This window comes from Musca vetustissima, unplaced genomic scaffold, assembly GCF_032173495.1.
Source record: "Musca vetustissima isolate MV318-11 ecotype Yass unplaced genomic scaffold, APGP_CSIRO_Mvet_v1 utg37063, whole genome shotgun sequence".
NCBI classification, from domain to species: Eukaryota; Metazoa; Arthropoda; class Insecta; order Diptera; family Muscidae; genus Musca; species Musca vetustissima.
The window spans coordinates 45,624-57,441 of NW_026886882.1; the positions used below are offsets into that span (position 1 = coordinate 45,624).

Genomic DNA, 11,818 nt, shown 5'->3' on the forward strand with positions numbered 1-11,818 from the left:
AAAAATTAATTTTATAATATCAGGCGAACGGAATAACCGATTTCAAAAAGACTTTGCACTAATAGGTTGTGCAAGCCTAGATCAAGTCCAAAGGTGAGACCTTTCTGAACTCCCCCACAAAGGGTAAATATTTTATAAACTTGTAAATTTAATTTAAAGCTGATTTGAATAGCCGATTTGATCAACATTAAATCCGAAACATCTTCGATAAAAAATATAGCGTGTATTCCTCTGCAAACCATAGGTTGAGGGCAGCAACGTACAAAGGATTTCATTTCGGGGGTGGCCCGGCAGTACAAAATGAAAAAATTCGCTGTTGCAAACATAAATTTACTGTGAAAAAATTCATTACGGGGGGCCCGGCCCCCTGGGCTCCCCCCCCCCCTGCGTACGTTGAGGGTATATCTCTCGGCAATACCGACTGACACTTTTTTACTAGTTTAGACCATTTTCTCTCTATAAAAGCACTTGAAATTAAGGGACAACTTTAATCCTCCCCAACCATGCTTTTATCTGAAACCTAAACCTGAAATTGTAAGCCTCTCAAAAATGATATTCCTTATGAATTTTCTTTGATTTTTTATTATTAAAATTTCTCAGAAGAAATGATGGAAGGTCATCGTGTACATCTAGGTTTCCTTGTCACAAGATCTGATTTTTTTAATATATTTGTTTTAAAGAAAAATCACATATTTTATTTGTTATTCATCATTGGCTAATAAATAGGGGATGATTTTTTTAAAGAACTTATAAAAATTCCACTGTCGCTGTTGTATGTATTATAGCAGAAGATTTCTAAAATTCGTATGCATTTTTATTAAATTGTTGTTCATATGGACCGTCTTCAGTCCTGAAGGTGTAAGCATATAAATAATTGTTAACTAAACAGAAATTTGCATAGCATTTATAAATCTTGTTGAAAAAATATTAAATATTTTTCCCGATTTTCAGTCTATTCAGTATTTGATTGCCTTATTGTTTCTTTTATGTATTTTTTTTAATTTTGTTTTAAATTCATTCCGAATGACGGCAATTTTTCAATATTCACATTCACCATATTAATCACAAATTCAATTAAGTAGTCATGTAATCCATTTTTATAATCCATGATGTGTGTAAATAATTATTTTTGTTATATATACATATATATTATTAAATATATTTTAGAAAATATTTTTCTTCACCAGATTAATGATTATATAACTCAAGAAAATATTTTTTTAATTTTTTATAAGTTCTTTTAATTTTTTTATGTAAAGTTATTTTCTTGTATTTTCTTTGTCTTTTGTTCTTCATTGTAACAGTTTTTTGTTTACAAACACTTTCTTTCTTGTTTCTTTCTTCTTTTTTTTGTCACTAATTACTTTACAATAAAAATCGATTAAATATATTCCTTCTCGCGTTTCGTATACTTTGCAGTTCAGTTTTTTTAATTTATTTTTTGGTTATGAATTTTTTTCAGTTTCTTGTTCTTCTTCTTGTCATATATTTCTTTGTTCTTGTATTTTTTATATTATATATTTTTTGGTTCTTACTTTATTTACTCCCTAAATTATAGCGATCTATCCTCAACGAAGAATTTTTTCAAACTGATTTCTGTTAAATTTTTACGTTACCAAATTCACTCGCATTGGCAAGAAAACACACAAAATGTTTACCAGTGTTTGTGCGAAAAACAAAAAACCCACGCATACACACACACTCACACACACCCAACATACCTAGAGTTCCTTTGTAATGGGGAAAATAAGCTTTTCAATTTAGCAAACAATGAGGATCACCAAAACACACGCACACACACACAGAAAAACATACGCCAACTTGCTTGCCCAAAGAGCCACAATGATCTCAGTGGGAGAAATAAAGAGTTATTACACAAATGCCGACACACTCACATACACTAACATAGTTCGCCACACTCGTACTAAGGTAGTACGAATGACGTCATCGCATTGTTGGTTCTCTGCAGAGATCGTGAAAAAAGCTTTTTTTCTTTGCTAACCACACAGATGATCATATTTCTTGTATTGGTATTGGTGGTGGCCATTTTTCATTAACACCACAATCACCACAAACGAAAAAGAAAAAAAACAATGCAAAATAATTTACAATTTGTTTTCGTATAAACAAAAGTGAAACAAAAAGTTTTTTTTTAATTTTTTTCTGAAAAACAAGAAATGAAAATATTGTTTTGTTTATTCAGATCATTTGGACTATTTAAACCTGCCAGTAGTTAATCAAAATTTCATCGTTTTTTTCGAAAAATTAATATTAAAATGGTCCATTACTTGTCTCATTATTTTTTCGTTGTTTTGTCGCCTCGTGTTGATTGCTGTAATTTTGTTTTTTTTTAATATATTGTTGAAGTGGAAGAAGGAAGGGACCTACAATATTTTTATCTGAGACAAAATAGATCATATAACCCGATATTTTGGTTAAAGAATAAAGAAGTTTCATCAATAAATTTATATCGCAACATATATCGAAACTAAAGGACAACAAGGGAAAGACGAATGCCTGCCCAGGGTATATGAAAGTTTGTCGAAATTGGTCAAACGTAGGGCCTTTGGTGTACAATCGGACCAAAGTTACATATTGGCGTATTAACTAAATCTTAACTTATTTCCATATACGTCATTCTAGATTAATACTTTGCTATGCAAAATCTCATCTAAGTCGGACAGACAAAGTGTGTTTTGTGCAAAATTTACGTGTAATCGGATGAATGTATATATAAGACCTATATCTAAATCTGAAAGAAAGTCGATACATGCCATTCAAGTCTCAGATCGATAGCCCTTGTACAATTTTGTGACAATAACAATAACAAATTACACACCTTATTCCAGACTCCATTCGATATGCTATACACAATTTCGCATAAATCTAACAAACAATTAAATTTTTTCCAAACATTTTTTTAAATCTATTAAATAATCACATTTATATCTTTGAAGAAATATATATATATACAATGTATAAATTTTTTCTTTGAAAAAATATTTTCTTAGGGGAAAAGATCCATGTACCCTACACAACTATGCTGTCTGCCTATAGCTTTGTGCAGCCACAAGAGTTTGTAACGCCACGAAATATTGGTCCTAAATCCACCTTAAAGTATACCGTCCGTCCATCCGTCTGTCCATTATACTTTGTGAACACGATACAGAGCACAGTTATGGACCAATCTTCACGAAATGTTGCATGTAGGATGGGTTCTGCCCAATGAAGACCCCTATTATTATAGGTAAAGATCGATTAATATATAGAGGATGAAATGGACCAAGTATTTAATTTTTGTCGGTTTTTCTGGTCGCTCCAGAGGCCGCAATTATGGCCCAAACATTGTGAAATTTTGCATGGTGAAGGGGATCGGGCCAAAGAATAAGCATAAAGATCGGCCAATATTTAGCTAGTCAAATGTGTGTAAAATGATAAAATTTGTATTTTATAGTGTATATATTTACCCCTGAAGGACATAGACCCGACAAGTTGATAATATATCCAAGAGGAGTGGTTGACATTTAAATTAATAATTTATATATTGTTTTATGTACTCGGATGTGGGAGTTACACTTAAATATTTATAGGTGCTTACGAATTCATATATTATTTAGTAACCCATTACCACACTAGAGGGAGGAAATATAGCACGGGTTGCTTTGAAATTGTCCATGAGGATTCGGGTATGGTCAAGGACAACGACTATAATTTTCAGTGATGATCAGATAATAATATTGAAATGAAGTGGACCGAAAACTTAATTTTGTATGTTTTTTCGAGTCGATCTATAGGCCACAATTGAAAGCCGAACATCACAACACAACCCACGGTGAAAGGAATCTGGACAAGTAATTAGAAGAGCTGTACTGAATATAAGTAATATTTGTTATCCTCTAGTGGGTCAAGAGGGTACAAATATCGCGAAATATTGCCCATGCTCAGAATGTTGTACAACAGAAAGGTAGATATTCGTTGAAGCGGATCATATGGTCGGCCCGTCCGACTATACTGCTCCGCTTACTGGTTATAAAATCATTACTTCGTCATTCAATTTTTTTTTATTTTTTACAAAATAAAAAAAATACGTACGTAATTAAACGTAAGCCAATATTTGAAATATTTGAAAAAAAAATGTTCACAAAAGCCCCAATATACCGAAGTTACCTGAAGGAGTGGGCCAATGTGTCCCATCTTCAATCTTGATCTAGGTTTGGCAAATATAATGGGTTGTACAAAGTGGTACAGGGTATTATGTCTTTGTGCATATGTTTGTAACAGGCAAAAATAATCGAGATAGACCCATGGTTCCTTTTGAGAATATGCATAGAATCACTTTCTGAATCGATTTATGCATGTCCGTCCGTCCGTCCGTCTTTCCGTCTGTCCATGTTAAATTGTAAACAAAGTACAGGTCGCATTTATGATCCGATTTGGATGAAATTTGGCACAGCTCATTTGTTTGGCCCAAGGACGAACCCTATTGAAATTGGGAAAAATCGGTTCAGACTTAGATATAGCTTCCATATATATTTTTGCCCGATTTACGGACTTTAGACCCTGGAAATTATTCGATTTGCACGAAATTTGGCATAGCGTACTGAATTGAGCCACGAAAGATGTGTGCCTAGTTTCGTGAAAATCGGTTCAGATTTATATATAGCTCCCATATATAGTTTCGCCCGATTTACGGACTTTAGACCCTGAAAATCTTTCGATTTGCACGAAATTTGGCATAGCGTACTGAATTGAGCCACGAAAGATGTGTGCCAAGTTTCGTGAAAATCGGTTCAGATTTAGATATAGCTCCCATATATAGTTTCGGCCGATTTTTGGTAAATGGCGTACCAAAGTCCCTATATATCTTTCGATTTGCACGAAATTTGGCATAGCGCACTGAATTAAGTCTAGAATGATGTGTGCAAAGTTTCGTGAAAATCGGTTCAGATTTAGATATAGCTCCCGTATATATCTTCCTCCGATTTAAGGTAAATGGTGTACCAAAGTCCTTATATATCTTTCGATTTGCATGAAATTTGGCATAACGTACTGAATTGAGGCTAGAATGATGTCTGCCCAGTTTCGCGAAAATCGGTCCAGATATAGATATAGCTCCCATATATAGTTTCGACCGATTTCATGTTAATGGTGCCCCAAAATCCCTATATATCTTTCGATTTGCAGGAAATTTGGCATAACGTACTGAATTGAGCCTAGAATGATGTCTGCCCAGTTTCGAGAAAATCGGCCCAGATTCAGATATAGTTTCGTCCGATTTCATGTAAATGGTGCACCAAAGTCCCTATATATCCTTCGATATATTTGGATAGAGCTTCCATATATATTTTCGCCCGATTTTAAGTAAATTGGACATCAAACTCTTCATGCTAGTCAGGTTGACATCAAATTTTGCACAACGTACAAAATTGAGCATAGAATTACGTAGTTGCGTTTTCTAGAAGTACAGACATAGCCCAACAGATAACCTATTTATATTTGATTGAAGTCGATTTATATAACTTATGGATATATAGGTAGATTCACATTTAGATAAATATCACATATTTTATTTCATCCAATTTCATGTTAATAGTCCTGTTTAATATATCCATAGTGGTGAAGGCTATTATATAGTCGGCCCTGTCCGACTTTACTACTTTCCTTACTGTTTTTTTCTCTATAAAAAAAATATATTAATATGAATTAATTTAAATCTAAAAAAATATTTCACTATTATGATTTTAATAGATATATACTTGATGGGACCTTCAAACAAATATTTCAAAATTTTATCAACTAAATAAAATGGTAGTTAATTTTATAATTTACATAATATATTTTTATTTTCTGGATACTAAAAAAATATTTTTTAATTATTTTCAATTACGTTGTTGCAAAAATTATGACCTCTAAATGCGAATATTCCATTTGCCCTCCTCCAACAAAAAAGTAATAATTAAAATAAATTAATCTACAAAAATTATCTACCATAATTTAAACAATAAAGCAATTTGTTTGTTTATAACCAAAATAAAAAAATAATTATAATGCAAAATAATGTTTATAGTTTCCTCAAAAAAAAAAATACAATTATACGTTAAATTTCATGGCAGTCATGTGTGGCGGTGGTATCGTAAATTAAACAAAAAATACCAAAAAAATATATTAAAGGAAGAGCAAATTTCAAAATGTTTAATGACCATTTCTTTTGAGTTCAAGGACTATGGTGACGGCCAATAAAAAAAAAATAAAAATAGAAATTAAGACAAATAAATGTAAACGTGTATATATGAAAAAAATAATAATAATTAAAAAATTTAAATAATGTATAATAATGATATATATTAATACTTTAAATCATCACAGAGGGTAAACAATTATTTACAATCTGGGAATTAGTAATCTACTTTAAATTTTTCTTCATATATATGATAAATTAAAAATTGAATGTAAAATATGTATTCCTTACTTGAATTTTATTCAATTTTTTTTTTTTGGTCACCACACAAATCTTGATGATGTTCAATTGTAATATACATACATAAATATATTCATTTTCAAAATTTTCTGTTTTCAATCATCTGAATATTTTTATTTTGTTTGATCATTTTCATATGTGGGCCGTGTAGCTGTTGTTGTTATTGTGTTTTTTTATTTTTGTTGCTCATAATTTGTTTTCATTTCTTTTATTTTTTTATTTTTAAATGATTGGCCAATTTTGTTTATTTATGGCCTTTAATATCGGCAACATCAGCCAACAAAATGAATAATGCAGATGATGAGAGAGGTAAAGAGAATAGTTTCTCATTGTTGAGTGATTTTTTTTTCATTATACAACATTTTTAATATATATAATTTTTATTTAATTCATAATCTTTTTTTATACCCTTCACCACACTGTGGTACAGGGTATTATGTATTTGTGCATATGTTTGTAACAGGCAAAAGAAAATGAGATAGACACATGGTTACTTTTGAGAATATGCATAGAATCACTTTCTAAGTCGATTTATGCATGTCCGTCCGTCCGTCCGTCTGTCTGTGCATGTAAAATTGTAAACAAAGTACAGGTCGCATTTATGATCCGAATTGGATGAAATTTGGCATAGGTCACTTATTCGGCCCACGGACGAACCCTATTGAAATTGGGAAAAATCGGTTCAGATTTAGATATAGCTCCCATATATATATTTAACCGATTTAATGTAAACGGTCCCTATATATCTTTCGATTTGCACGAAATTTGGTACAGCCTAATCATTTAGGTGTAGAATTATGTCTGCCAAGTTTCGTGAAAATCGGTCCAGATTTAGGTATAGCTCCCATATACAGTTTCGTCCGATTTCATGTAAATGGTGCACCAAAGTCCCTATATATTCTTCGATTTGCTCGAAATTTGGCATAACGTACTGAATTAAGCCTAGAGTGATGTCTGCAAGGTTTCGAGAAAATCGGTCCTGATTTAGATATAGCTCCCATATATAGTTTCGTCCGATTTCATGTAAATGGTGCACCAAAGTCGCTATATATCTTTGGATTTGCACGAAATTTGGCATAACGTACTGAATTGAGCCTAAAATGATGTGTGCCAAGTTTCGAGAAAATCGGTCCAGATTTAAATATAGTTCCCATATATAGTTTCGTCCGATTTCATGTAAATTGTGCACCAACGTCGCTATATATCTTTCGATTTGCACGAAATTTGGCATAACCTACTGAACTAAGCCTAGAATGATGTGTGCCAAGTTTCGTGAAAATCGGTCCAGATTTAGATATATCTCTCATATATAGTTTCGTCCGATTTCATGTAAATGGTGCACCAAAGTCCCTACATATCCTTCGATTTGCACGAAATTTGGAATAACGTACTGAATTGAGCCTAGAGTGATGTCTGTCAAGTTTAGTGAAAATCGGTCAAGATTTAGATATAGTTCCCATATATATTTTCGTCCGATTTAATGTAAATGGTGCACCAAAGTCCAGATATATCCTTCGATTTTCCCGAAATTTGGCATAGAGTACTGAATTAGATATAGCTCCCATATATAGTTTCGTCCGATTTTATGTAAGTGGTGCACCAAAGTCCCTATGTATCCTTCGATTTGCACGAAATTTGGCATAACGTACTGAATTGAGCCTAGAGTGATGTCAGCCAAGTTTCGAGAAAATCGGTCCAGATTTAGACATAGCTCCCTTTTATTATAGATTGATTTTAAATAACTGACGCACGCACGTTCTGAAATTAGTATAACCTAACCTGTGACAAGTTTGTGTGAAATCGCTTAATATTTGGATAGAGCTTCCATATATATTTTCGAACGATTTCAAGTAAATTGGGCATCAAACTCCTCATGTTAGTCAGATTGACATTACATTTTGCACAACGTACAAAATTGTGCATAGAATTATGTAGTTGCGTTTTCTAGAAGTACAGACATAGCCCAACGGATGACCTATTTATATTAGTTTGAAGTCGATTTACACACTTTTGTCCCATTGTAACAAACGAATGACATGTTTATGGATAGATGTAGATTCACATTTAGAAAAATATCACATATTTTATTTCATCCCATTTCATGCTAATAGTCCTGTTTAATATTCCCATAGTGGTGAAGGGTATCATATAGTCGGCTCCGTCCGACTTTACTACTTTCCTTGCTGGTTTTTATTATGAATAGACCTCAAAGCGTGGATTTTTTAAAAAATATTTTTATGAATACCCATCAAGGCTGGGATTTAATTTTTTTTTTTTTTTTGTATTTTTTTTTTTTTTTTTTTTGATTGGTAACTAAGAAGACGTAGATTTTTTAAAAATATTTTTTCTAGATTTTTTTTTTTGAATAGTAATCAAAGGTGAATTTTTAAAAATAATTTTTTTTTAATATTTATCAAGGCGTGGATTTTTAAAAAATATTATTTTCTATAATAGATCAAAACTCGTATTTTAACATTTTTTGTAATTAAAATAAATCGATGCACACGATTTGCAAACACAATAAAATTTGACATTGACATTGAAATGATTTGAAAACAATTTTTTTCACATTTTAGAAATTTCTTTTTGGCAACTAAACAAAGGTAAATTTGTTTCAAAGAAAAAAAATAATTTCTTTGTCAATTCAACTCTCACTTTTGATAACTTTCGCGGGTGTTGCTTTTATGTAATTATTTTCAAGGTAACGATTTTATTTTTTTATGATTTCTATATATCTCGGAACCTTTGCAGAATATTGAAAACAAGCGAAATTGTGGGTGTTTGGTAAATAAAGGAAATAATTGTATTTTTTTATTTCTTTGGTGTTGCATCGTAATTTGTCGACCAATCAAATCTAATTTTGGCGAATCCCAAGCAATTACCTGCCAAACAAAAAAAATATTTTTTATTTTTGTGTCTTTTGTTGGCAAGCAAATCTCATCTAACGGAACGACAGCTGTAATGACTATTAAATAAACAAATTGACACTAACAATTTGTTTATTTGTTGTTAACTTTTACTTTCTTGATTTTCGTTTTTTTTTTTCATTTCTTTTGCTAAGGCGGATGAGTCTGCTGATGATGGTGATGGTGACGGTGACAAACGTAGAAATTTGTTCTTGAAAGGTTAAAAAACTACGTTGAGGCTACAAAAAGGTTTCCTTTGTTTCGAACAACGAACTCTGTTCGAAATCAAAATCAAATCAATTTGGGGCGGAACACCGAAGTCAATATACCCCAAAACAAGTGTTCTTGAAAAAATAGAAAATTAGTGAAATTGCGTTACATCGAATTCGCAAAAAACGGGGAAAACAAATTAAGTCATCGTCTGCTTCATCATCAGCAGCTGATGACAAAAATGTTGACGAAATTAAAAATTACTTCAAGGATAATGAGAGGGGTCAAAAACAGGCGTGGATTTTTAAAAATATTACTTCAAGGATCTAAACTAGGCGTGGATTTTTTAAAGAATTTTTTTCTAAGCACTTAAAATGGGCGTGGATTTTTAGAAGAATATTTCTTCAAGGTCATCCAAAATAGGCGTGGATTTTTTAAAGAATATTTTTTCAAGGACCATCCAAAATAGGCGTGGATTTTTTAAGGAATATTTTTCTAAGGACCTAAAATAGGCGTGGTTTTTTAAAGAATATTTTTCTAAGAACCTAAAATAGGCGTGGTTTTTTTAAAGAATTTTTTTCTAAGCACTTAAAATGGGCGTCGATTTTTAGAAGAATATTTTTTCAAGGACCATCCAAAATAGGCGTGGATTTTTTAAAAGAATATTTTTTCAAGGACCATCCAAAATAGGCGTGGATTTTTCAAAAGAATATTTTTTCAAGGACCATCCAAAATAGGCGTGGATTTTTTAAAGAATATTTCTTCAAGGACCATCCAAAATAGGCGTGGATTTTTTAAAGAATATTTTTTCAAGGACCATCCAAAATAGGCGTGGATTTTTTAAAGAATATTTTTTCAAGGACCATCCAAAATAGGCGTGGATTTTTTAAAGAATATTTTTTCAAGGACCATCCAAAATAGGCGTGGATTTTTTAAAGAATATTTTTTCAAGGACCATCCAAAATAGGCGTGGATTTTTTAAAGAATATTTTTTCAAGGACCATCCAAAATAGGCGTGGATTTTTTAAAGAATATTTTTTCAAGGACCATCCAAAATAGGCGTGGATTTTTTAAAGAATATTTTTTCAAGGACCATCCAAAATAGGCGTGGATTTTTTAAAGAATATTTTTTCAAGGACCATCCAAAATAGGCGTGGATTTTTTAAAGAATATTTTTTCAAGGACCATCCAAAATAGGCGTGGATTTTTTAAAGAATATTTTTTCAAGGCGTAGATTTTTTGAAGAATATTTTTTCAAGGCGTAGATTTTTTAAAAAATATTTTTTCAAGGCGTAGATTTTTTAAAGAATATTTTTTCAAGGCGTAGATTTTTTAAAGAATATTTTTTCAAGGCGTAGATTTTTTAAAGAATATTTTTTCAAGGTCCTAAAATATATTTGTGCATATGTTTGTAACAGGCAAAAGAAATCGAGATAGACACATGGTTCCTTTTGAGAATATGCATAGAATCACTTTCTGTGTCGATTTATGCATGTCCGTCCATCTGGTGATAAATTGTAAACAAAGTACAGGTCGCATTTTTGATTCGAATTGGATGAAATCTGGCCCAGCTCATTTATTTGGCCCAAGAACGAACTCTATTGTATTTGGGAAAAATCGGTTCAGATTTAGATATAGCTCCCATATATATTTTTGTCCGATTTTAGGTAAATGGTGCATCAAACTCCCTATATATCCTTCGATTTGCACCACGTTTGGCATAGCGTTCTGAATTAAGTCGTTAAAGATGTGTGTTAAATTTCGTGAAAATCGGTTCAGATTTAGATATAGCTTCCACATATATTTTCGTCCGATTTTATGTAAATGGGGCACCAAAGTCCCTATATATCCTTCGATTTGCACGAATTTTGCCACAGCGTACTGAATTAAGTCTAGAACGATGTGTGGTAAATTTCGTGAAAATCGGTTCAGATTTAGATATAGCTCTCAAGTATATTTTCGTCCGATTTTAGGTAAATAGTGCACCAAAGCCCCTATATATTCTTCGATTTGCACGAAATTTGGCATAGCGTAATGAATTAAGTCTAGAACGATGTGTGTTAAATTTCGTGAAAATCGGTTCAGATTTAGATATAGCTTCCATATATATTTTCGTCCGATTTTAGGTAAATGTTGTACCAAAGTCCCTATATATCCTTCGATTTGCACGAAATTTGGCACAGCGTACAGAATTAAGTCTAGAACGATGTGTGTTAAATTTCGT

At 31.8% G+C, this 11,818-nt stretch overlaps 1 protein-coding gene across 3 annotated transcripts in view; it reads right to left on the reverse strand.

Annotated features, from left to right (window-relative positions):
- Window positions 1-1,647, reverse strand: part of LOC133334371 (uncharacterized) — a 46,481-nt gene extending 44,834 nt beyond the window's left edge. For all 3 annotated transcript variants that reach the window (XM_061542667.1, XM_061542666.1, XM_061542668.1), the window contains exon 1: window positions 1,536-1,647. The gene's annotated coding sequence lies outside the window, so the exon portion shown is untranslated. The remainder of the gene's footprint in view (window positions 1-1,535) is intronic.
- Window positions 1,648-11,818: the final 10,171 nt, after the last annotated feature.